The 26,144-nt window shown below is 35.7% G+C and overlaps 1 protein-coding gene across 8 annotated transcripts in view; it reads left to right on the top strand.

Annotated features, from left to right (window-relative positions):
- The window catches only part of ATRNL1 (attractin like 1), a 520,660-nt gene that overhangs the window by 347,675 nt on the left and 146,841 nt on the right, over nt 1–26,144 (top strand). The gene's annotated exons all lie outside the window — the stretch shown is intronic.

Raw genomic sequence — 26,144 nt, forward strand, 5'->3', positions numbered from 1 at the left:
CTGAGCAGCAGATAGTCTGGGCACTCAAGAGAAATAGTCTCTCCCTCAGCCCATATCAAAGATGTGTGTTCTTGGCTTGTGAGTACTCGGAATGTAAAACTCTCTTCAGATGTTATGGAAGATGGGAAGCAGCTGCTGTCTTTCAGAGCACAAATGTAGGGCTTTCAATGCACACTCTGTCTGCCATGGAGCAGGATGGAGCCCATACAATGGTGCCCATCACACAATACAGATGTGTCAAATTAAGGCTCTACCCAATTGGTTTTTGCTACTTCCTGTGTAATTCAAGCACTTTGTGATTTGTTAACTCATTCGGCTGTAAAAACGTTATAAATATGCATTATCTGAATTGCTGCTCTGAAAAATGGGACCCTGGAGCTGGTGGTAACATCTCTGCAGCAGTGGTGGAATGAGTGAGCACTTCTGTCAGCTGCAGGAGATCTCCCCATTCATATTTAAATCTAGTCCTTGTGCCAAAACAGAAATGCAGACTGTTCACGTGCTCATCTTCCACAGTGTTAAGCGTGCATGCCTCTGAACCACAGACAAAAGAGAGCCGAATTTCTCTAACGACCAGTTAGATTGACCAGAAACTGCTTTTAGCAACTGGTTTCCCAAATATTTAAAATAGGTAAAAGAAGCATGAGTATGGGTGTGCTTTCACCTTAGTAATTTTTAAACTCTTTTCACTTTTAGCTTTCTTTTTATCAATTAATCATTTGTCTGCCTTTCACTTCCCTGCCTCACTATATAAACCAAATTTCCCCAATAATACTGTGTCATATTTTTAAATAAAAATTTTAGGACTGTATATGAACTTCCTTCACTCCTTTTCCCTCTTTCTAGCTAGTGATGCAAAATAACAGATCAAGGCCAATGCCTCCAAGTTCCATAGCTGCCTTGTCATCGGTGTACTTAATTCTGCTGATTTGCAGACAGCGTCTTTTCTGAAGTCTCACAAGAGGTTCTGCATTTTGCTGTCTCCACTCAGTGCAGTGGGAAGGAGGGTGGCCAGCTGGGAAGAGACACAAATTGTAAGAGAAGTGAGCTGACCTCTGACTTCAGTATCTGTGTGAATGGGAGGTTGGTCCTGGACAGTCTCTTACCACAGCAGGATATCCCAGTGTGAAATGCCAGCATGAAATTACGAATTATCATGCTTTTTAACTTCAGGATATGCTGCTAACTTTATATTTCCATAAAGTCACCATAGTATTACAGAGGTATGTGCAGAAAAAGGTATTGTCTAGCCATTGTGACATTAAATTGTATCAGAGTAATTTAGCAGTCTTTTGTTACACTTAGTTTAATTCTCCTGCCTTTTATAGGGATTCATAAAATTCCTGTGCAGAAAAAAAAAAAATCCCCAGGCAAAAGATTAAGTGTCTTTTTTAACCTTATTGTGTAAACCTCTAAATTCTTTGACATTACATATGGTTTTTCATGGTGTAGAAGATCAATATTAGTGTTTCTTCATGCCCACAATGCAAGATGTATTACCCAAGGTACATGACATACTACCCAACCAAAGCACCCGCTGAGATTTGTAGGTGGTGTTGGGTTACAACTGTTTTTTCCTGGAAGCTAAAATTGCCTAAATCTTGGTTCTCACTGTGCTGTTTTTTCCCTCATTATATATTTAAGAGGGTCAAATCATTCATCATTCTCAATTACTGGGATATAATTCACTGCATGCAATGTGAGCTACAGACCAGATGCCTGGAAAATTCCTGCACTGACCAATAATCTTAGGTCCCAGTACACATTCTGTTTTTAATACAACAGTAACATGTTTGTTTCCTATTGAATTATTTGCAGAAGATGCATGCCCAATCAAAGCTTTGTCAGAGAGGTGGTTATCAGAATGGGACACAATCAGGGAGACTCCAAGCAATATAAACATTCTGGGCTCTGTTCTTTTAACAGCCTATAAAATACCAATAACATTTAAAAGGAATAACTTGATTTTATTAAAGGGCAGGATCTGTCATGGGAACTTGTGGCTGCAAGGCGTTTAAATGAATGTCTCTTAGTGGACTGGTAGTCCTGCCCTCTAGTACAATTTACAGGTAATAGAAAATAAGTGCTTTCATTTTATAAGTGTTTCATCTTGCTTTTAGTCTTCTCTAATATTGTTGTGTAAAATCATTTATTCTTCATGGTGTCACACATTAAATTCATCAGAGCTAAGGTACAGACATCACACTAAAAAAAAAAAAAAAAAATTCAAAACAATCTCTGCATAAACAACCCATTCTGGGTTTGAATTTTTTGCTTTAGCTTACTGCAGCATACCCATCTTCATACATTTGATGCCAATTCTTGATTCATACCAACAAATATAAGGCACTAAAGGAATGTAAAGACTGGAGGGTTCCTGTGTCAATGGAGTCTCAGTATCCAGGATTCTTGAGTGGTCAACACTCACAGTGGTTGGTTCTTTTAAATCTGAATCTGCAGCATTAACTTGGTTTGTGTCTGACAGAGCTTTTAAATGGAGTAGTTTTTGGAAAGCTAAGAATTTGAAAAAAGAAGAGGTGGAAACATACTGGAAGATAGTCTATTGGATAAGATTGTGGTGGTATGGAAGCCCATACTATATTCATTCAGCTCAGTACACCAGTGGACTAGTTTAGCCCAGTTTTCTGGAAATGTAGTGTCAGAGGGACTGATGGGAAGGCTGAAAACAGCCTTTTTAGGTAGCTGAAGGGAGGGTACAAATGGTCTTCTAATTTCAGAAGGTAGCAATAACAAGCTGTAAATGGTAACATATGAGAAGTGCTAGATAGGAGAGAATAAATTGCAAAGGATTTTGAAATTGAAGACAAATAAGAGGTATTTGATATGATAGGGAAACTGAGGAGCCAGTGAAAGGATGTTAAGCAAGGAATGATATGATCACGGTGATGACAAGATAATGATCTCTGTAGAAATGCTGTGAATAGACATAAGTGGCCCAGGATTGCATTTGTCAAGGCTAGTGAGATGGCTGCAGTGGTCGAGGTAAAAGCTGATGACCACATGAGTGAGAAACAGAATTGTGAGAGTTATTAAATGTGCTCACACTGTTCTGTGGTTGCATTTAATCTGTTGTTGGTATTTGCAAAGCCTTCCAGTCCTTTTTAACTACAGTTTTGTGAAATACTGAAATTTTCAATTTTGTTGCTTTTGTTCATTTGTCCTAGAAATGGAAGATAAATTCATTTGGGTAAACCTGAGTTTTTTTCTCTAGGGTTCTCAGTTCTATAAAATATCTGGGGAAATTAAATGCCAAGTTTAACATGACATATACTTCTAATAAAATCAAAGAATACATGGAAGTGAAAAATCAGAATCTTAGGCTTTGAGGAGGAGGAGCTTTCATCCAAATTATGTGCCATATTAATTGCTAAGGCACTTATGTGCGTTTAAGATAGGAAACCACAATTAGAATTATTCCTTTGTCTTACCTGGAGCAGAGAGCTGGAAATAAAACTTTCCATTGCTTAAAAGAGTGCCCCAGTTGCTAAGTTAGAATATTCTGGAGCATCACTCTCTCTGAGCCTGTCGTATTAATGTTTTTTACTGGGGGAAAGATTAATTGGACCAAATAGTAAAAAGTGATGACTAGTGCCCTCATCAGCTGGGGGAGATGCTAGGTTCCATTTTTTTTCTCTCCAAAGAATAATTTAATTATAGTTATGAATTGGAACGGCTTAAAGAGGAGAGACAGGGAAATCTCAGGCTAGGCCAAATGTAAATCAAAACATTTTGAAAAAGTAACTGTGAAATTAGGAGGTCACTGTATTAGCAAGTTTTTCTGTGTTTCTTTGTGGTTTTTAACTTTATAGTTGATGATGACTGAGAGGGTCCTCTCGAAGTTCATGTAGAACAGGAGATGGATTCAGGTGTTTTGACTTGTGCTGTAGAGAAGAATGCCTTTTTCTGTAGAACACAAAGGAAACTCAGCTGTAGATGTCCAAAGCTGTATGGAACTAGTGGCTACCTTGTTTCCCATTCTTACACTTAATCAGCTGTAAATGACACCAATTCTTTATGGCCTGTTTTGTTCCTGACTACATCTAACATATAATCAATATAAATTGTCTCAACATCCCTCCTTCTATGCAAAGACCACGTGGGAGAAATGAGCACAGAATTTCCTACAGAAAATCCCATGTTAACTCAGATGTTTCTTTGTTTCTCAGACAGTAATATAGCATTGACATTTTCCATTCCTATTAACCAGAATGGTCACTGGGCACCTAAAACCAAAAACAGTGTTTCAGGATGTATGTTAATATCACTACAAGGAATAATATAAAAAGGAAATATTTGGAATATTTATTTGAAATATATATATTTTCAAAAGAAGGTTCTATGGTAAATTAATAAAATGAATAAGCCTGATGCAGTTAACTGTCCTATATGAGGAAAATTCAATTAAACATAAATTGAAGAACTTGAGTTACTTTTGAACATGACAGTATATCATGTGACATTTTGGCTCAATATCTAGTTTCCAGTTGTCAGATAAAGATGATTATTTGCAGACAGCCCTTGTTCCCTCTGGCCTGTATCACTTCTGTCATGAGAGTGTGGTGCTTTGATTGTGTTTAGTTTAAGTAAACTGCGTATAGAACAGCACAGCCTTTCCCCTGTCCTCTCGCTGCAGACTCTCCACGTTTTTCTGTCACAGCTGCACTAGAACTTAATGTATTTCCAAATGTCTGTAGGAAATATGATGATGTAAATGCTATCAGGACTGAATGGTGATGACTTAAGAAAAATGAAGTCATATTCAATTTAAATAATGACGCATGATATTAAAAAAACCCCACACCCTCAGTTTTCAGTTACCTGGTCCACACTTTCCCAATAGTCATTCTACCTTTTCTCCCCTCTTAGTGACAGATCATGGGGTTTACACAAAGCATAAATTCTTTTACAGTAGCTACATGTTTTCATTGAAGCCCTGAGGTTGCAGTGGGCTCCACTGGGAGATTTACAAGAGTTGAGGATTAATCAAATTGAATAAGGATTTCAGATTTTCTTTGGGAAAGTTATGTGATTGCATGTAATCGCAACATTCCCTGAATCTAGTTCACCTGTGGTTGTTTTCTTTTCAAATAGTGTATAATGAAAACCAAACTGGTTTATGTTAATATCTGTAATATTGAAATGAACTTTGAAGACTATCCTTCTCTAATGGTTAGGCAAACTGTTACATTTAACCTAAGATCTGATTGACAAAATAAAGAAATATTAAAGCAAATGTAAATTCAATTTTCAAACCTTTCCTAGTCTTCAGTATTATGGATTTCTTAATCTTAAATACCAATGGAAGTGCCATCACTTGATTATAATAATATCATATAATATATAAAATACTTCTGCACTATTATTTCAAAGGTTTGGAAGCATGCATTAAGTACTGACACTTCTAAAAATAATTTCTGTTAAAAAAGAATAGCATAAGTTTTCCATTTACACAAGAATGAAGAATGATACAATTACATTTGCTATGAATAAAAAAAGACTTTTGCTTCTCAATTTGAAAATGAATTATGTGGATTTTTAGTGCTACTTATATTTGTTTTAAGACTTATGAGGAAATTTATGGTGATAACTATAATAATGAATAATCACTTTATATAAATATACATAAAACTCCTTCAAGTATTATAATTAAGCATTTAAAGATAGATACTTTTCACTTCATCTTTAACATATCACATAAATAGATTAATTCATGAATAAGGAGGCTGATAATTGGACCATGTGATCCTTACCTGAACCTTTTATATTATACCATAAAAGTTGTAGACATAGGCACTCAAGACCCCAAACATTCTCTTCATAAGGCAGAATTTTATCATTAATATGAAGGCTTCTGCAAAAACTTTCCATCTCCCATCAGTGGCAATGAAGTACATGCCATTTGGTTGTGAGCTAGCCTCGTCATCCATTTTCTTAAGATTTAATACAATTTCTCCTGGTCATTTGTAGGTATATATGATAGGTGTATAACTTATGCAGACTGTTGAGTTTACCTTCATATTTATTCATGCTGCTTCTGTCTTTTTTATTACACATTCAGAGGGTTTAGGAAGTAGTAGGAAAGCACTGCCCTCTTTGAGGGCTGCGCACGTCTTAAGAACATAAGGAAGTAGAGAAGGTACCTGTGCTCTATTTTAGGAATCCATTTCACATTTTATATGAACGTTTCATTTTTTAAAAAAATATAAAGGATTATGGAGTATTGTAAAGTAATAATGGCTAATCATAGTCCACTCTTCTGACATTTACTTGATTCTTTGGTTCAGGTCTAAACATAGCATCGTTTATATTTGGTTGAGAATAGGGGTTTTTTTGTATGAACTTACATGTCAGCAATTTTTTATATTCTTGTCTATATTGCTGGGCTATAAAGCCCATGTACTTTTAAAATGTATTTCTGTTACTATATTTTGTGAACACTTGATAATATTAGATCGTTGTAACCTCAAAAACCTTTTGCAAAGTACTTCTATATGTAGTTTATAGATGGAAAACTGAGATTTGGAAAGACTAAAGTCCTCAAAAATGATAAGGTACTGACCTCCTTCTAGACATAATTCCTACTGGATCCATGATCATATTAAGCTTTTTGTCTCCTGTAACAAGAGATATTGTGGATATGTGAGGAGCAATAGATATGTAGTGTATTGTCTTCAGGAAACTGTCAAAGAAACCTGGAGGAAGCAGCAGCTACGTTGCAAAACAGGATTATAGTCTTGGAAAACTGGAGAAATATATATTAATACCTGACTGTAGTGAATATCAAACATCATGATTCAAAAATTAAGATGGGGAATGTGCTGGAAAGCAAGTCCTATACTGACAAATAAGATCTGTAAAAGACATGAAGAACTTAGGACCATGAAGATGATCAGGGGGCTGGAGAACCTCCCTTATGAGGACAGGCTGAGAGAGCTGGGGTTGTTCAGCCTGGATGTCCTGGTTTCGCCTGGGATAGAGTTAATTTTTCTTGAGTTGGGAGGGGACGCAGCCACAGTGCCTGGCCTGGATTGGCCAATGGATTATTCCATATCATGTGACATTATGCTCAGTATATAAAGGAAGAGGGTTCTCTCTCACTTCTGGGTTTGTGACAGCAGGTTCTTCGTTCTTTTGGGATCACTGGCTGGAAGCGGGCTGGTTATTGGTTGGCAGGTGGCGAGCAATCGCATTGTGCATTACCTGTTTGTACTTTCTGTTACTGCTTTGTTTTACTACACTCTCTAAACTGTTGTGGTTTTTTAAAAATCACAACCCAGGGGTTCCTTTGTGTCCCTCCAGTCTCCTCCCCCATTCAGTGGGTGGGGGGAGGGTGAGCGACCAGCTGCGTGGTGTTTGGCTGCTGGCAGAGTTCAAACCACAGCACTGGAGAAGAGAAGGCTCCAAGGAGATCTTAGAGCAGCCTTCCAGTATTTAAAGGGGCTACAGGAAAGCTGGGGAGGGACTCTTCCTCAGGGAGTGTAGGGATAGGACAAGGGGTAACAGTTTTAAACTGAAAGAGGGCAGATTTAGATTAGATCTAAGGAAGAAATTCTTCCCTGTGAGGGGGGTGAGGCCCTGGCACAGGCTGCCCAGAGAAGCTGTGGCTGCCCCCTCCCTGGAAGGGTTCAAGGCCAGGTTGGACGGGGCTTTGGGCAACCTGGGCTAGTGGAAGGTGGCCCTGCCCATGGAAGGGGGGTTGGAACTGGATGATCTTTAAGGTCCCTTCCAACACAAACCGTTCTGTGATTCTGTGATTTTCCCACTCTGCTTGGTTTGGGCGATGTCTCATTAGAGTCCTGTGTTAACTTCTGAGCCCTGCAGTTCGAGGTGCAATCTGATTTTATAGAAACCAGAGAATAGTATTATAATGAGTCTTTTCCACTGTTTGTTTTGTTTCGTTTTTTAATAATCTACAACTGTATATCAGTTGTCATTAAATGAACAGGGTCATGAATCCAAATCTTGCTGTTCTGAAGCAGTGACCCATTCCCTAGACATAACCATAATATTTATTCTTCTTATTATCTGGCCATGGTCCAGACTGGATTACATTGTTTTCTTTAAATAGATATTCTTACTTTCTCTTTGAGATTTTAAGGGTAATTTTGAAAGGATTTTTTTCCACTCCAAAGACTGATTTTTCACAAGGGTCCAGTGGAACCTATCATACACGAAATATGATGTCACCAGGAAAAGCAGCACACAGTATAGACTTCACTGTCATCAGTGTGCTGATGACCTGGGGCTCTGTGATTTATTTTCATTAAACTTTATCAGCAAAAGGTCTCCTTTGTCTCCACCTTTACAGAGTGTCTGTGAAATTGGATTTGGATGACAATGAGCTGGCTAATGCTCTGACTAGGAAAAGCAGACACTGCTCATTTGGGAACTTGAGATTCATTCTTGTCTATAGGGAGTTCCACCAAAGGTTCAATATGTTCATTGAGATCTTGGTGGATAAGAATGGCTTTTAACATGCATTTGGGTAGTTACCTAAAATTTTTTATACTAGAATTTGTACTTTGCCACACTAATTCATGGACCTGCTAGTTTGATTACTCCAGTGACCTTATTTGTTGTTCTTCTTGAAGCCACAGAGAGCGCTCAGGTATTGCTGCAAAAGCAGAGTGCTACTGTGTGTTGGTTACGGATGTCTGACATTGAGTCTTTAGGCAGTCCCTTGGCTTTTCAGTTATTTTTTGTAGAAGTGCAGGGGCCGCAGTAGGTCCTTAATAGTCTTACATGATTTAGGTCTGTAACCTAGGCAGATCTTTGTAGACTGCTGATCCAGTTGGCTGTACTTTAAACATCTTTGTTGTGGCAAGTGAGCATCCTCAGTGGAAGAACAATGATCTTCTAGGACATAAATCATAATCTGTTTTTCCTCTCATGAAGATAAAGCTAGTTCTTTTCCTTCTTAAATAAAAGTAAAAGGCTTTTTTGAATATTTTGTGTGTATCCCCTTTAGGAAAAATGTTTGTAGTAGACCAGGTTGTTGTGTGTTTTTTGTGGGGTTTGGTTTTTTTCATCTTCTGAAGGGTCTTTGTTCTCTTATATTTTACTACAACATTTTTTAAAAAAAATAATTTTGATTTTTTTTTTCATTTTTCCCTGACATCAGAATAGCTGAGAGGCATACAGATTTACATTCTGTAGTTCCAGACAACACCTCATAGAAAATAAAGAGCATCCAGAACTACATGTGTAATCTGTTCTATCATTTTTAGTGATTTTCTGAAGTTACATGGAATAAACATTTCCCAACTGGAAATCACAACCGTTTTTTCTCTAGAGCATGTTCTGTTTGAATGAGCAGAATCTCTCTTAAGTATATGCTCCAGTTACAGTAGCACCAGACCCAGATCTGTTCACACAGTTATAGCCAAATTGCTCATCTCATTTTACAAAGTCAGCAATGAGAGCGAATTACTGGGTCATATTATGTTGTTATTTTTTTCTTCCTGGTACTGTCTTGTGCTCTTCCTTTCCATAATCCACCTGGGCTCCAGGTGGCTGGTTGGCACTACTAGGGATAGACATACTAATTTTGTTTTTATTTATTATTTTACTTGTATAGATCCCAGTTTAAGATGAGATGAAGATGATATTATCAAACACAGAACATCAAGATTCAGGCTTAAAATACATATCACTTAAACTTGCATGAATGTAAAGACTTCAATACAAGTTCTTTACTTCATTGAGTGTGTGCCTTGCAGCATGGAAATCAGTTACTGTGAAGATAATCACTTTCATTTCTAGTTTCTGCAAACCTGTGTTTACATCAATGCATCATGGATGTATGTGGCAAATAGCAAAGTAGCAAGATAGTAGCTGAACTATTTAATTTAATAGCTACCACCCGATTCCTACCTGCTTTGTATAATATACAGATATTTGAAGAAATATTGGAAGTAGCTGCATATTCAGCAGGGGTGTTGTTTTATTACAGGATCTTCAACTGATGAATTTGTCAGAAAACGGGAAGCTCTGTTTTGCTCCGGTCCACACTGTATTTTGGAAGGACTAGCCACTATAAAGAATGTATAAAAAACAGAGATTGAACTGTAGACAAATAATTGTTTGCTTTCACTATGATGAAAGATACAGCTTTAAGATAGCCAAATATAATGGTAAGAAGATCTGCCAGTGCCTTATCATCCGGCAATTTAATTTAGTGTAGTCAAAAATTAACTGTTGAATGAAAACTGACACAGCACAGATTTATCAGATCAGGCAGCAAAGTACATCAGAAATTACTTATTTGGAGCTAATGGAATTTTCTTCATGTGTACTTTTGTATTAAGACTTTCATTTTAAGTAACACATTTCTGTACTGGTCTTGCTGTTCAGCCACCTGGTTTCAAAGTTGTCATTAATGTTTTCTTTAGAATTAGTCAACAATTTTACTTTTTTTTTTCCAAATATGCATGAATATTAATATTTATTTTAATGAATAATTTTGTAAATTATCTTGTAAACATTTAACAATACTATCAGATCAAAGGACTTGGTAACACCTAATATCACTACAACACGTCACATAATGTGCTACTACTTGGTGGTATGGCATACTCTAAGATAATATACTTCTTGAAATATGTTTTAATTTATATTTTTTAACTACTATTACTTCTTGTGTTTTATTCTTAGAATCTTTAGTGTTGATTGCAATTATCTCAGGGCCAGCACTGTATTGTCTTGGTTTCTGCATCAGGCAACATGACATCACAGATTATGTACCATCCTTTAACAGTAAAATCCCAATTTTCAGAAGTTAGGCATCTAGAGTCGTCATGCAGCTGATCTGAGAGATTGGTATGTGTGCCCCCATGATGAGTAGACGAGTAGGGAGTAAAGTTTAGCTGTGATTAGAGATAGCAAAAGGAAGTGCTAGGCAGAATTTAATCCTATTATATCCACACCTGTTTACCACTCAATATTAAAACGGTGAGAAAATATGGGATATAGTAAAAGTATTTTTTTTAATTACGATACAAATAATATATTTAATAAATAGAATCACTTTAATCTGAAATAATTTCTCCCTTGGAATAGCAATCATTAATGACAGAAATCTTTGCGGTTTTATACAAATATCAGAAGTAGTTCAAAATTAGTCCTTAAAAATACCAGATCTGATCTGTAAAGTTGCTTCTGTCTTTAAAATGGCTTCCATGGGTTATGCATTGGAGAAATTCCTCTACAAGGTTTCTAGCTTAATGATCCAGTTGAAAAATCCCTGACTTTTTGTTTTGGAAGGTAGAATATATATTTTTATTTAAGCACTCCGTAACTAGGAAAAGAAATTATGCAGATGGGCTAAATTTCTAGAATTTTGCCAAACGCAGTACCTACCCAACACTACAAAAGACAGTGTACTCAAAAGTACTCAAAAAGAAATTTCTGTCATTTTTCACACCCTGATTTTTAACAAAGTCCTACTTCTTTTTTTTTTTTTTTTTTTTTTCCCATCAGTGAGGTATGTTTTGGTTTTTTTAAGGCAGTGAAGCTAACAGCCTCATGGCTGATATTTAACATTTATCCATGAGAATGGTATTTAACACACACACTTGCCCTATAGATAACATAGCATAAAAAGATGATTCTAAAGTGAAAAAATATAGACAGCTGATTTTTCTTCTTCATTTTGTATACCAATACACATTTGAAGTGGTAATTAGTCTTGCAGGTTTAAACAGTTATTTGATGTATGTATAAGACTTGGGACTGATCAGTGGCACTACAAAAAGCAGAAAATTTTGAGTACAATAAAAATTCCCTATATATTTACATTTATATGTATAGTTATTATGTTTTCATTATTCCTACAATTGTCCTACTATAAGGAAAAGCAGAAGGGAGTTTCTTCTGAACAGCTCCTCAGTCACATTGTTGTTGAACACTAAATAGACTTTTAGCTCCACTTTACTTTGATGCCTTCATAACTCAATTCAGGTAACACTGCCAACCTACAGTCCATTTACCCACCATAACGGACCTACTTTTGGTACTGAAATATTAATCTATTTTCTTTGATTTTTGCCTATATTGCAAGTTCTTTGAGACAGGACTTGTTTTTTTATTCTGTCTCTTCAATATACCTCGTCTTGAGGAAATTAAGTTGGGGCTTGTAAATGGTACTTGAAGATGCTACTGTTAGCTGGGTGCTGTCATTTACAACACAGTGCCTTGCTAGGGATGTGTTAGTTTGTGGACATTTTATATTCGGAGTTGTAGTCTAACTAGTATGTTTCCATTGTTTTCACTCACAAAATAATTCCTAAAAGTTTGGGTTGCTAATCAGGCAGTCATAATTTTGTAACAATTGTCCAGAAGCACTGCCAAGAAAAACATCTTTTGTGTATTCATTGGATCACAAAACCCAATTACTGTGATTAAATTGGTAGTAATTTTGTGTGATTGTATTTGAACACCTTTTCTTCATTTCTTCATACAACTTAATTTCTATATTTTCATCATGTATTCTAAAATACTGTGTATGGGTGTGTATATGGTGTGGGTATGAGCATTTGTAAAGATAGTCAGTTATGTTTCTTGAAAGGAAAAAAAAAAGAAATCAAATTAAAGAATTGACAACCATGACATGAGACGTGGGTGGGATGCTGGATCTGAAGGTTCGATACTGCAAACTCCAGAATGTCCATAATGCACATTGAAGTGAACGAGGGGTTTAGAATGGGAGCAGCAGTAGAACTTTGAAAATCAGGGATTAGTTATAGTCAAGTGCATACATAGAATTGGTGAATACTTTTTTTAAGTAAAGGCTTGATTGGTTCTCTTATTTTCACATACTGTAGAGAATTTGTTTTCAATGATTCTAGGATAAAATAAGCAATTACTATATGATCAGTTAAGTGAAATTGTCTAAATAGTGTGAGAATGTCCTTAAAGAGAGGTCTGTTGGATTTCTTTGTGATTGAAGATTTTGTTCTTGATTATGAAATGCAAATGCCTTGTTATATTTTAACTGAAAAGAAGGTGGGACAAAATATTTAGAAATAAGTCATCCTTATTCTGTCCCTGTAAAAAAGTTTGACAGCTGTATATAACCAAATACACATTTGGATAGTGAATGCAACTGTCAAATATTTCGCGGGAGTGATAAAAGAATGGGTTATTTCAGTCTTTCTTCTTAGCACTATTCACATACAACAGTGTCATTGGCAGGCATAACATTTTTGTAATTCCATGAACTTGATGTCTTGAAAGAGTATGACTTGGCCCTAGGACACAATACTCATTTGTTTTGCTTGTCTTTACCACATGATCTTACCAGATATCCGATGATCAACTGAGACAGTAAAATCTAAAGGCAAGTAACTGGCTCACAATCTCTTTCTACCTCATTCAAGTGAGAAATGCTGCTGCATGTGATTCTTAGTAAGTGAGGATAACACAGTACTGCCTTGTTCAGGGTAAGAATGCTTAGCGCATTTAAATGCGTAAGTCAAAACACAGGCTGATTGTTTAGTAGGACATAAGAATCCAGAAATAATTATATGACTCCAAAATGCATCACAGATATTTGCCTACATGATATTTTTCACTTTTACTCTTGATTATCAAATGTGTATCAAACTGTTTCTTGCTTTCAACAGAATTCTATTTACTTGTGAAAGAAATGTAAGAGTCTGCTGTCCCACTGGTGCATAGAAGTGCATACTGTAGCTTCTTCTGAACTTGAGGATGGATTTCCTTAAAACTCATTTATTATATTAAAATATTAGAAAACTGTCAGGTACATACAGTTGAAGGATATTCCAGATGTTAAATATAACCAAAGCACATGGTAGAAAAGGAAGTTAGTAAAATTATGTGTTGAAAATATTTTTTCCTTTCATTTCGTATTTCCTGGTAAAACCTCAGTGACAAGCAGTTCAAAAGTCCATGGAAAAGTTTCACCAGAGGTTATAGCTTATCTCTGTTGATATATCCTGGCACTGTTCTTCTCATCTCATCAATGTCTCTTTTTGAGCAGAGTCCCAAGAATTACTGGTTGACAGTACATGCTTTTAGAACTATAACCTCTAATCTGTGACTAATGTTGGGTTTAATTACAAGAGCTGAAGCAAGTTACAAATATTACTTTTGTAACAGCATTTCACCTGTCGACATGTTACATTTTAAAACTGTGGGTTTTTTTGAGTAATAACTTTTAAAATCTACTACATAGCTTGGTTAGAAAGCATACATTTTTTACTTTTTTTTTAGGTAGGTATTGGCTTCACGTTCCTGTCAGTCTTCAAATAAAATCAAGCAAATTTTTTTAAAATCTGGGATTTAATAGGAATAAAAATGTGATTTTAAAAGTCTTCATGCTAGGGAAAACATTTCATGTTTCCTTAAAACTCATTTATTATATTAAAATGTTAGCAAACTGTCAGGACTTTTACCAACACTGCTCTGTTTAGAGTCTGTACATGGTAATGGAGAGTCGTGACATACCTTTACAGAGGTTTGTTTTTTTTTTTTTACCATCCTTCAGTATTAGAATTTCATATAATAATTCAACAGCTAAATCTAAATTAATTGTCTGCCACAGAAGTAAAACATTAAAATAATTTTATCTATCTTAAATAAGGTCTGCCATTTATCATGTTCTATGTATCATAAAGTATATTCCGTGCATAGTTGTGTTTCATTTTTCTTATGGTTTTATTTCATGCATTTTTCATGAAATCAAGACTTTAATGTTCTCCTCGAAGCTGGTTGCTATAGTACTATTTATACAGTCCTATAGTGTTATTTTAGCTCACTAAGTAACTTTCCCTCAGGCAAGTAGGATCAAAGTGCTTTGTGCCTTTAGTTATTGTCAGTAACCAGGACAGTTGCTATTTGAATCTTTGCTAAGCAATGATTTATGATGTTTTGCTTGAAGTCACACAGGATATCTTTCTATCTTGAGACACGAGGAACTCCCTCATCATTTAAGACAATCTCTAAGCATCGTACTTCATAATTAGTAGCATCTGGATACGTTCACTCGGTATTAGTATCTGAAGTTAAATATCATGATGAAAGCTTTTGTGATTTTCCATTTCCCCATAATTGTTTGTTCTAATAAACTAACTTTTGGTGGATAAAATGAACAATAAGATTCAGAAGTTAATGAGTCTAGAGGAACATCTGTTAGAAGGACCTTCATTACCATACATTTCCAGGGAAATGAGAACATACGGCAAGACAGGAGCTGATGAAGAACTTGTTTGGCTTAAGCAAATTGATAATGTGGCCCAGGACAGAGGATGAGCTTTTCAGTTAGATACTAATAAGCATTGCATTGTTTTTAGCAGTTAACCCTACTTGTTAATCTGGTGTCAGATGCATTGTCCTGTCCTTTTATTTCATGTCAGTGTAATCTATTCATCCACTTTTCCCTTTATTTTTCCAAGGCATCAAAACAAATATATTTTATCCAGTAGGCTTAAAAAATACCTGTCCCTTAATTTAGAATGTAAAATGGTTACCAGTCTAAAATTAAGTTTCTTAAATCAACTTTATGCTGTACTGTAAAATTCAGCGCACAAACAAAGAAGCACTGGTGTCTTTTGTGTTAAGAAAAGGAAATCTCAAGGATGATTGCATAATGTATCTTTTTATTTCTGCCTCTTTTCCTTTATGATCAACTGCGGTAGTTAAAAATACATTTTGTATAAGTGGTTCTAGACACACAAAATAAGCTTTCACACAACAGGCACTCTGAGATGGAAAAACAATTGCAACAATACTTTTCACACAGTGAAAACTAAAGCACATTTATTAATCACTCAGTCCCAGATTTAGTATTTTGAAGCTAACACTTTTATTCTGACATGGCAAACAACATGTAATGAAATAAAATTATGTCTCTAGACAGATCTGCTATTTCTAATGAAGAGACAAGAGTCACTCTTGAAGTTCTCATTGATGCTAGTTCTCCATTATAGAGTTGATTGACTTAAACATCTCTTTATTACCCCAGAGATACTAAGCTTCTGAAAATTGGCCAAGTACTTTTTTTCTTTTTTTTTTTTTTTTTTTTTTTTTTCCCCACAGACTAGACATTTTATGAGAAGTTTGATAGAACTAGTACAAAGAATTTTAAAACTTGAGGTTGTGGTGTATTTTTAAAACAGTCTGATCCTGGGGGAGGTGGGGAGTAATGGTATCTACAAAATTACAGCAGAAAAAAAGAGGAAAATATTTTTTTCCATAGCTTGGACTAAGAAGATCCTTAAAAATTTATCTTGGAAAGTTCACAGGATGTTTTTAAGAACATAAAATGAAGCCTGTGTACATGTAATTTGGCTTTGCATCTTTTGACTATAGCCAGTTTTCTAAGGTGGAAGGTTGCTTGGCAGTGGGGGAGAATGTTGCAAAGAAGGGAATATTAGGAAAGATGCGTCTATGTATAGTAACACATTCATTTATCTGTAGTCACTCCTGTGGTTGAGAAGGTGGCAGGATACTGATCCTTTTCTGTGTGGACTAAAAGCCTCCAGTCTCTTCTGTTATTCCTCACCACCAGCTGCTTCCACCAGATCTTATGGCTGTCCTGATTTACTCGTCTTGAATTCCAGCCTTGAACAACTTCCCCGTATCCAGCTCCTGAGTCTAAATATTCTTTTAATGCTAAACAAGCCTGTGTGAGCTGTTTCTTTTGTTGTCATTTGGTACAGTAAAATTGCTCCCATTCATTTTGAAGGTGGTTTAGCATACTCTGGTTCAGTAGTTCTAATTTCTTTATGACCAGCTTGATCCATTTTGCTTCATTTTCAGAACTGGATATGTTCCTTGATGTTAGAGGCATCAAACTTGCTTTCCAGGGCTGTGCAGAGCAATTAAAATGAGAGTTTTCAGGCCAATTATTTCTTGATATTTCTCTGCTTTGCTGAATAATAGACTCAGATGATATCACTCAGTGGTGGCATTATCACAGCACACTGCATGTTCATTTTTACTTAAATATAATTATAAAATCTTGAAGTAATTTTAAAGATGAATTTCAAAACTATTGTATACACATGCTGAAAGAATGGTTGCTTTATTATTAAAATAATATTTTTTGTTCTAGATCCAATTTTATCTTCCATAGTTTAAAAAAATTCTATTACCTTTGTAATTCTTGAAGAGACAATGTTTTCCTCTTTTGCTGAAAAGAAATGACTTAATGGGAATAAGGACCATATAAGCAATTTACTACCTCTTACAATTAATCTTCAGAATATATTTTAGTCAATTTAAAAAATATTGCTATTCATGATGAGAGAGCAGAATCAGATCAGAAATGTTTTTATTTAATAGTGGAGTTACTTTCAATTCAGATTCAGTTTCAAAAATATTTCATCATATTTTGAAATTTTGACAATCTCACTAGCCACAAGGTTTCTGCAGTGGTTGCGATTCCCTTCCTGCGATATTTATTCATTTGGGAATCTGATTAGTGACTTATAAGAGCGTTCAAGTCCAGTATTATATTTAAAATTCAATAGTGATGATTACTTGTTTAGCTCTGTCATTACAATAAATACAGTTGGGTAATAGCTACTATCAAGTGCTAAGTTTTAATGTAAAATAACATCTACCTTATGTTTTCAGTGTTTTCAAGAGATGATATAAATGTAGTGTATCAAGATATGCAACTTGTGACAATGTATTTTACCTGGTTATGTGCTTAGTAATTTAGGAAATTGCAGATATATGGATAGATTATTGTGTTTTGAATTTAGAGATGTCCGTTAAAGGCAGCAGATAAAGATCTCAGGAGGGCAAAGGGACACGTCTCAGTATTTCTGCTCCTAAATAATGTTCAAATTTTCAGCTTAAAACATTTCCAATTGTTCTAAATCTTTACAGTAAGCATACATGGGCATATATTATATGGGGAAAAAAGTATTTTATTTATAGTAATCAAATACTTTTATTTGTGTTTCCTTAGTTTCCCAGAGGACATAAAACCATACCTCCTTAGCTCTTAGCAGTTTTTTCTTAGAGTGTCCCAATGTTCACTACAGATGGAAAAATACAGTAAGCACCACCAGATTTCTTTTTTACCAGCCCAAAACCTTCAGTGAGATTTTAGGTCCAGAAAATAGTAGTTGAGCAGCAGTTGTACTTATGACTTCTGTCTTATTTTAAAGTAAAATTAGTTTGGGGGTTATAGGAAAAAAACATTCTTTTAATGGATATTAGTAGTTTACAGTCTGTTGTTCGTTTGTGTGGATTTTGTTTGGCTTTTCATTTTTTTCTGCTTCCATCTTTTTTTGATAGTGGATCAAAATTCTCTTGTAGATAGGCATGATTCCACTGACGTTCGTAGTAGTTCAGGCATTTATACCTAAAGACAATTTTATCTGCTTTACTGACAGTTTATAGCAGTGTTCAGTGTATTTGGTAATGGTGTTTTCTGAATGCAGACTGAGAATTGTAATAGGAGCTGCATTATATAGCTAAATGCTTTCTGGTTTTGAATGCCTGAATGTCTCATTCAGATTATCTTTTACTCTTCATCAAAAATTAACAAATTATAATAGAAACTCTCTGGACCATAAACTCCCTCTTTCCTTTGTTTGCACAGCAGCTAATGCGGAGAAGTCCTGGCTCATGGCTTTTAGGCAATACACTGTATAATAAAAATAATAATACAATTAAATTCAACTTTAAAGTGAATAGATCAGAGGCAGTCAACATCCGTGACAAGGGGCTTCGCCTCTATTAACAGACTCGTTAGGTGAAATGGTAGTTACTTTCATTTTACTAGAAGTATTGCATTTCTCTTTCTTGAAATTTGCTTTCACACATTGCTTCCCATTCTGCTACTGCTGTTGAGGCAAAGCTAATGAAAAAGAACAAATGATGATATACAGTGGAGATCAACAAAATTTGTAATCATTTGGCTTTGCCAATATAAAAAAGTACTGGCCTATTACTGGAGTCTTGGTCTACTCCTTTTTCTGATGCCTGCCATTGTATTGGTACTCTACCCTTCCAAAATAAGGGGGCCTGATGCTGATTTTTATGCTATTTTCACACATATTCACATGGGTGGGTTTTTTTATTTACAAAGATGTGAGTGAGGAACGCCTCTGTGGATTGTTATTTATCCTTTATTGGTCTGATATCTTTAGAATTGCTACATTTCACACAAATTACTCTAGAGTCTGCAAGTCTTTCCAAATAAATACTGTTGTCCCACAAAATGGATGGTACAAGGTCACACCATCCATGTGACTGCCATTTAAGTTCTTTACACAACATCAGGATATGAATGTAATTCCAGTATTTCTCCTTTATTTTTAACTTATTCCTCCCTAACATGGGGGCCATCCCCACCTTCTTCATGGCAGAGTTTATGCACATTCCCAAAGTGAAGGAAGATGCAAAGTAATCTTTTTCTCAAAGTTAGGGTTTTACCAGTCCCCTGGTTTTGCATAACAGATGCCGAAACAGAGTCATTCAATCTGATTGCATCACTTTTGTCTAGTAATACTCCATGTAACATGGTCCCTCGATAAATACACCCCTGTATTTGTGGCTAAAAGCAATGGTGGGAATTAGAAGACTCTTCTTTCTTTCTCGCATATAAAACCAAAGTCATTTTTCCACCCTTGCAAATGAATTCTGACGAAACAGCCTTCATTTGTTGTGTTACTGTAGCAGCCTTGCTCTTGCTAAAAACATGTAGGATGCTGTTAGAAGGTGGGATCATCCACTGAGACCTCTCTCCTTTAAGGAATTTGCTGATGGTAAGATGCAGGATGGAAAAACTAAGAATCTGAACCACTGGCTCAGAGATAATCAGCAGACAGATCAAAAACTTGAAGAATAAATTGGAGAACAGCAGCAGTATGCTGAGCTGTTATCAAAAGCCACAGACCCTGAATAAATGTTTCACAGGATAATGTCAGAAGCAAGTATTGTGTCACGTTTAAGAACGTGTCCCAGTTGGTTTCTCTGTACCATTTTAAATGCTTGTAGTTTTTTAAAAAATTACAGTATAAAAATTGGTGAGTAGATTTTTACTCATCCCCTGATATTATGTTTGCCTTTTATTGAACATGTCCAGGGAAAATAGGACTAGCTTGTCTTGTCTATTTGCATAGGAAATGTTCTGTGCTTGTGCTAGTTGTAGGGTCATATCTCTGGCAGTAAATTAATACCTGAAATCTTTGTTCAGCTAAATTAGTTTTTAGCCCCTTTTTTGGCTTCACTCTTTATGTGCTACTTTAATAAGTGGCATCTACCTGTACATATATTTATTGTAGTATTAATTTATCTCAGCATTCTATTAAAATCCACATAATTTTTGCCCCACAGCTAAGAAGAAACCAGATTAAATTTTCTAAAATATTACTTTCTTTTGAGAATTACTGCTCTGTGTGTGTATCTGTATGCATTGAGCGATATCTACTGCTGTGGTATGGCCTGTGTATGGGTCCTGGGAAAAGCTTGTTGTTCCAGAAATCATCTGTATATTTGCAGAGTATTTATTTCCTATTTGATCATTACCCATGAGGAGGAAAAGATTGCTATGAATTTCTTCTTTTTTATAATTTGTTTTTTTTCTCACAATAGTCGTGGGAGAAGTATGGTAAATTTTAGGTTTGCTCTTTTTGCTAGTCAAGCCACTTCATGCTGGTAATTAAATCTCCTACTTTTTGTTTGTTTGTTTGTTTTTGGTTTTTGGGGTTTTTTGTTTTTTTTTCTCTATGAGTACACTACCAACATGGTCCAACAGGCAGTTCCCAAGTGGGCTCAAACAAAGCATGCTCTTCTTGTTGTCACTATTCCTAAACTGAGGGAGTAGTTGATGAACCAACCCAAATAGCTTACTACCACCAAGTGCATGGCTTGATCTCCTTGTACCACTGGTGCCTCTGCATCCTGGACTGGGAGGCCCTGAGGGAGGAGGAAGGGAAGAGGTATGAAGGAATGCAGAAAGAGGTGTTCCTCACACCCTTCCTTGTCTGTCAAAAATTCAGAACAAATGCTATCTAAGGAAGCAGGGCAAAAAAAGCCTGCCCTGAGCAGGTTCTGCTGCTTCTGAAAGGAAGAGCAAAACCACCCCAAATCTGCCCTCTCTGAAAGAGAAGAGAAAGGGAAGGGACATGGTGGCGGAATAGCGAGTTACTGTATTATCTGCATGAAAGGTAGGACTGGAGGGACAGCAGGGGTTCCTGAGGGGAGAGGAGGGATGGCACCTGCACCCCCAAAGCTCCCACAGCTGCATGGCTGTACCCAGGCCTCAGAGCGTGGGCTGCAGAGCCAGAACCTCACCCCTGTGGGCTGGAGACTGCTCCTTCCCAAAACCTGCTTCGTAAGGGTGATTAGCTGAAAGCCGTGTTGCTACTTATGAATTCTGTTGCATACAATATTAAATATGTTTTAAAGCAGCTTCAGGAGAGCTGGGCAGCTGAGAAAGAGTCTTGTAAACATTTTCCATTTGGGTTTTATTTGTTATTGCTTTTGTTTTGCATAAACATTTTTGTAGTTATAATATCTTTCTTGGTAACATTGCCCAATGATCTTATTCACAGTAGTGCATTATAATAAGAAAATGGAGAGATCAGTATATTCTGGTTTTATTGACAATAATAATGAATGAATAATCCTATTTCTCTAGCTCCCTAGATTTTAAATATTTTTAAGTACTTTAAGCATACGTGTGTTTCTTTTAGATAGATTGTGATTATATTTTTTTAATATAGCATGAAACACTTCCATAATAGATTCAGACATTTTCTAATTTAATATTAAAATGGAAATAATAATAAGCCACACAGAACTATACAACAAAACTGAGTTAAATCCCCAAAGTCAGCACAATCAAAAAGAAGGGTGAAATGTCAGACCTGGTGTAACCCACTTCATTATGCCTCATTTTCACAGTGCTCACACAACAGTGGATGATCTTAAACATCATAATTGAATAATAATGACTCAGGATGTTTTGCCTTAGGGCATAGTTTCAGCTTTTCCTGATGTGGCAAATGATGTTCCATGTCATTTTGCATTGGGAAACACGGTAGCCAAGCTCTGTATTATGCACTGGTAGTTTTAGGCTAACCGCACACAATTGTCTGCAGTATCAAAATAAAACACCACCCTCCAAAACCACCTCTATTTATCAGAAATAACTATATGCCCACAGGTAATACTCAGTTGTTTGAGGTGTTTGTGCCAACTTGGTATGCATGTTATTAAGAATTGGACCTTTTATTAGAAATTGTATGAAAGTATTAAAAAAAAAATTCTGTATCGAGCCATGTATGTATACAGTACCATTGCTTATAGCATTTCTTTTAAACAAGTAAATTTACTTTGAGAAATGCAGCTGACATCACTGAATGCATGGCACAAAGTAAGGTTTTGCATAGAGGTTTAGTCTTTGAAAATTAAATGTAATTTATGTCCAGATGAAGTGATGTTAGATGTCCTTTTCACGTATAGTAAACTGTAGGTCCAGCCTCTATTTTCACTTCATCACAAAAATAAATTATGTGCTCAGGGAGTGCTAGATCTCATCACATCACAGCTTGATTCTTCTGCACTGTTGGTGAGTTTGCCAGTGGCAGCTGAGGTGACATTAAATGAGTTTGCTTCTGGAGAAGTGCCCCAAGAGAGGAAAATATGAGAGCTGTTTTGTACAGCTGAGTCACAGCTGCCAATCTGCAATTTGTATGAAAAAGGGCCAAAATGTTGTCTGGAAATACAAGATTAGCAAGAAAATCCCAGAGTAAATTCAGTAGACTGGGTGTTACCTCTCATCTTGACTATGTCTTACTCCACACAGTTCAGTTTTGTTTATTTTGTGCATAACAGTTCGTGCTATACTATGATGTACATTAAGATCAGAAGCATTGCTGAATGACTTCAAAATACACATAGAATGAGTGAAATCCTGGAAATGATGACAGTGCTCCCTATGCTAAGTGTTTCTTATTATTTGTTACTAAGGCTAAATAGCATGTTTTTCTTTTTGAAAATATTACTTTATTAAGTGTCAGCTTCGTATGAGAACAGACATGTTTCAGGGAAAATTTTGAATGATTTTGTTTTGGGTCAGGTGAACACTGATCTCTGAAATGTTCAGAAGGCTGCTATGCCTTCTGAAAGCTGTAATTCCAGGCAGCCTGAAGTGCTGTTCTCCATCATCTGTGTTCAGCTCCAAACCTGGGTTATATCCAGTGCAATCTCTTCCTGTGGTTCAGCTCTGTACTGTGTGGAGCAAATATGATCAGTTCCCTCCATCTGAAAGAGTGCATTTCTATCTATCACACACTAGCTGGCTGGAGACCTTGACATTACTACCCACCATCATACACGATGCCACAACATGTTATACGGTTTAGCTCTAGCTTTCCCCATCTTCGTTATCCATTGTGTAATGCTGAGTGACTTGATACTGCAGAAGAGAAAACTGGCTTACAGGTATCTTGGCTTGTCTATCAGACTGTAGCCAACATGATTCTTCAGTTGACTTTCCAGCTGAATCACAAAGTACGGTTCACTCAGCAGGAAAGCCTAATATGCATTGGAATTAAACTGAATACATGAAATTTAGGACATCTGTATGTGTGTAAATTGTTTACATTGATTCTGTGTAAGCTTTACTTTAATTTACTAGAAAAAGTCATGTTACATATGTTAGACCTAACTCACAGTTTGGAACAACCCATTTTACACTGTGGGAAAAAATAATGCCAATATCCTGCCATTCTTTCCTACTTGTAGTTGCAGTAAATGCTGGTATAATTATTACATGTGCTGGTGTGGCCACTTAAATAAGTGTATATGAAAATAAGTTCCTACATATTGCAAATATTCAATGTACATTTTATATTAAGATGAATATGAAGAATTTAAACATTTTCTAATTATACCAAATAAAACCTCTTTAGATGAACAATATAGGTAGTGGATGAAAAGGTAAAGGCATAATTTTTATTCCATGAGATTTAAGTGTGTTTTATTTGCTACTAAATACTGGAGAGTGTTCCTTTATGCAAATCCCTCTAACTGGTTAAGTATTTTGTTATGTTAATACTAAAGACATAATGAATCAAACTGTAAAATGATGTCTACAGCTCTCAGTGTTAATCTATGCATGATTGAATATGAAAATATTTGCAGAAACAGAACTTAAAATTTCAGAAAAATCAGAATTTGTCATTGAGAACTAAAAAATGGGTATCTCATTGATAAAATGTGGAATGCTATTGTATTTTTTTATCCCATTGGTGACATAGAAAGGAAACATTTGAGAAAAAGAAATGTGACTTTTTTACAGCTTGTGCTGAGCATTTTCCTTGATTCTGCCTTTCATCATTAACTTTACTTCTGGTATACGTGATTCTGGTTTAGCATATCTTGGACCCTGTCAGTCTGGTTGAAACCAACTCTCAGTGTAGTTCACAGTGTATGTTTCATGTTTCATTCTCTGAAAATCGGGCAGGACATGATAAGGGAAGGGCCTGATGTCTTCTGTGTATGTAACATGGTTAGAATGCAGAGACTTAAAAAAAATAATAACTGAGATACTCAGCTGCAGTAAGCCTTGAGTCATTGCATATAAATGAAGAAAAAAGGACTAAGTAGCTGAAGTGTTTAGTGTACATGAATCTGTGCTCTTGCATCTGTGAATTCAAATGATTTTTTTTCCCTCTGGACTAATTCAGATCCAAACACTATTCATTTCTGACTTGAGCACTAAATCGTACAACCTGTACTTTTGCAATCAAAGAAGCCAGAGTTTTTAAAATAAAGCTATATTTTTAAATCCGTGCTGGAGCATACATAAACTCATTGTCAGAAATACTGGGTGCTCAACAGGTCAACAGGCCCTATTTTATTTTCAACATAGGAAGAGAGACTACAGCTGTGAATACATTTTAAGCTAGATATTTTAGAAATTTTTTCATTTCTCAAAAAAAACATGAGGAATCTGATATCAATTTATATAATACAGAAAACTGATACACTCTCAAATTGTTTTAATTGCTATAGTCACTGTGAATCTAAAATGTTGGTACAGTCAACTGGAAGACTGCATTTGTGGGATGTGACTGGTTCCACTTCCAAAGAAAATCGTTTAACCTACCACAATTTTATTTATTTTTATCCAACCACCTTTTATTGCACTTACATTTAAAAGCCATGCTTAAAAATTTGTTGACATCTTTTGCCTTTAAAGTTGCAGAGAATTAGATCAAAATTTCTCTCCATCAAAGACTGAGAAACTCAGAAATTACTTCTGCCTGTAGGACAGGAATGAATGCACATTAGTTTAAAGGCCAGCAAAATATAACTGCAAGTTGAAATCATGAGATTCATTCATCAGAATTGAAATGGAAGAGAATCAAAATGCTGATAAATTATAAAGCAAGGCAAATATTCAAATCCTTTTTCAAAATTATTAATTTTTCTTTTCTAATAAAGCTGTAGTCTTACAATCAATGGTTTCTAGTTACAAGGGTATCCCTGTATGAAAAGGGAAACTGATCTGCTAATGTCATGTTTTCCCACATTTTGTATTGGAGCATGGACAAATCAGTAAATGTTAAACAGCCATTTTTGAGTACTTATATGGAGCAGATTTTTGTATTTGAATCACAGATATTTGCAACTGTAACTTCATAGTAAATATGTATATTGTTAGAAAACAAAAATGTTAAAAATTTTTCTACATCATCTGAGTATTCATAACATCTTAAAGAAATAACCTGTGGGGACAATGTAATTCTTTATATTTTGAGCCCTGTATAAGTTTGAGAAAATAATGGAACTGGTTGCCCAATATAACCAAATTATTTGTTAGGAACTCTTTGGAGCTACTTACTCAGGTGTAAGTAGCTCTTGTGCTCTTGTGCACTGACCCTCAAAAATGGCCATATAGGACATAAAGGACATAATATAGTTAGAGTAACCCGTGGCTCTATACACTCTTAATTTGGTAATGCTGAACTTAATGATCCACTGAGTGTGACTGACTGTTTGGTCTCCCTTTGTCCATCATCATGGTTTCTCTCTGCTGTTAGATTTTCATGTTACCTCTTCCTAATACAAGGGTTAAGGTTGCACATAAGAAAAATCATAACTGACACTAGTCTTTCAGACCCATA

This window comes from Athene noctua, chromosome 5 (assembly GCF_965140245.1).
Source record: "Athene noctua chromosome 5, bAthNoc1.hap1.1, whole genome shotgun sequence".
In the NCBI taxonomy this organism is placed as follows: Eukaryota; Metazoa; Chordata; class Aves; order Strigiformes; family Strigidae; genus Athene; species Athene noctua.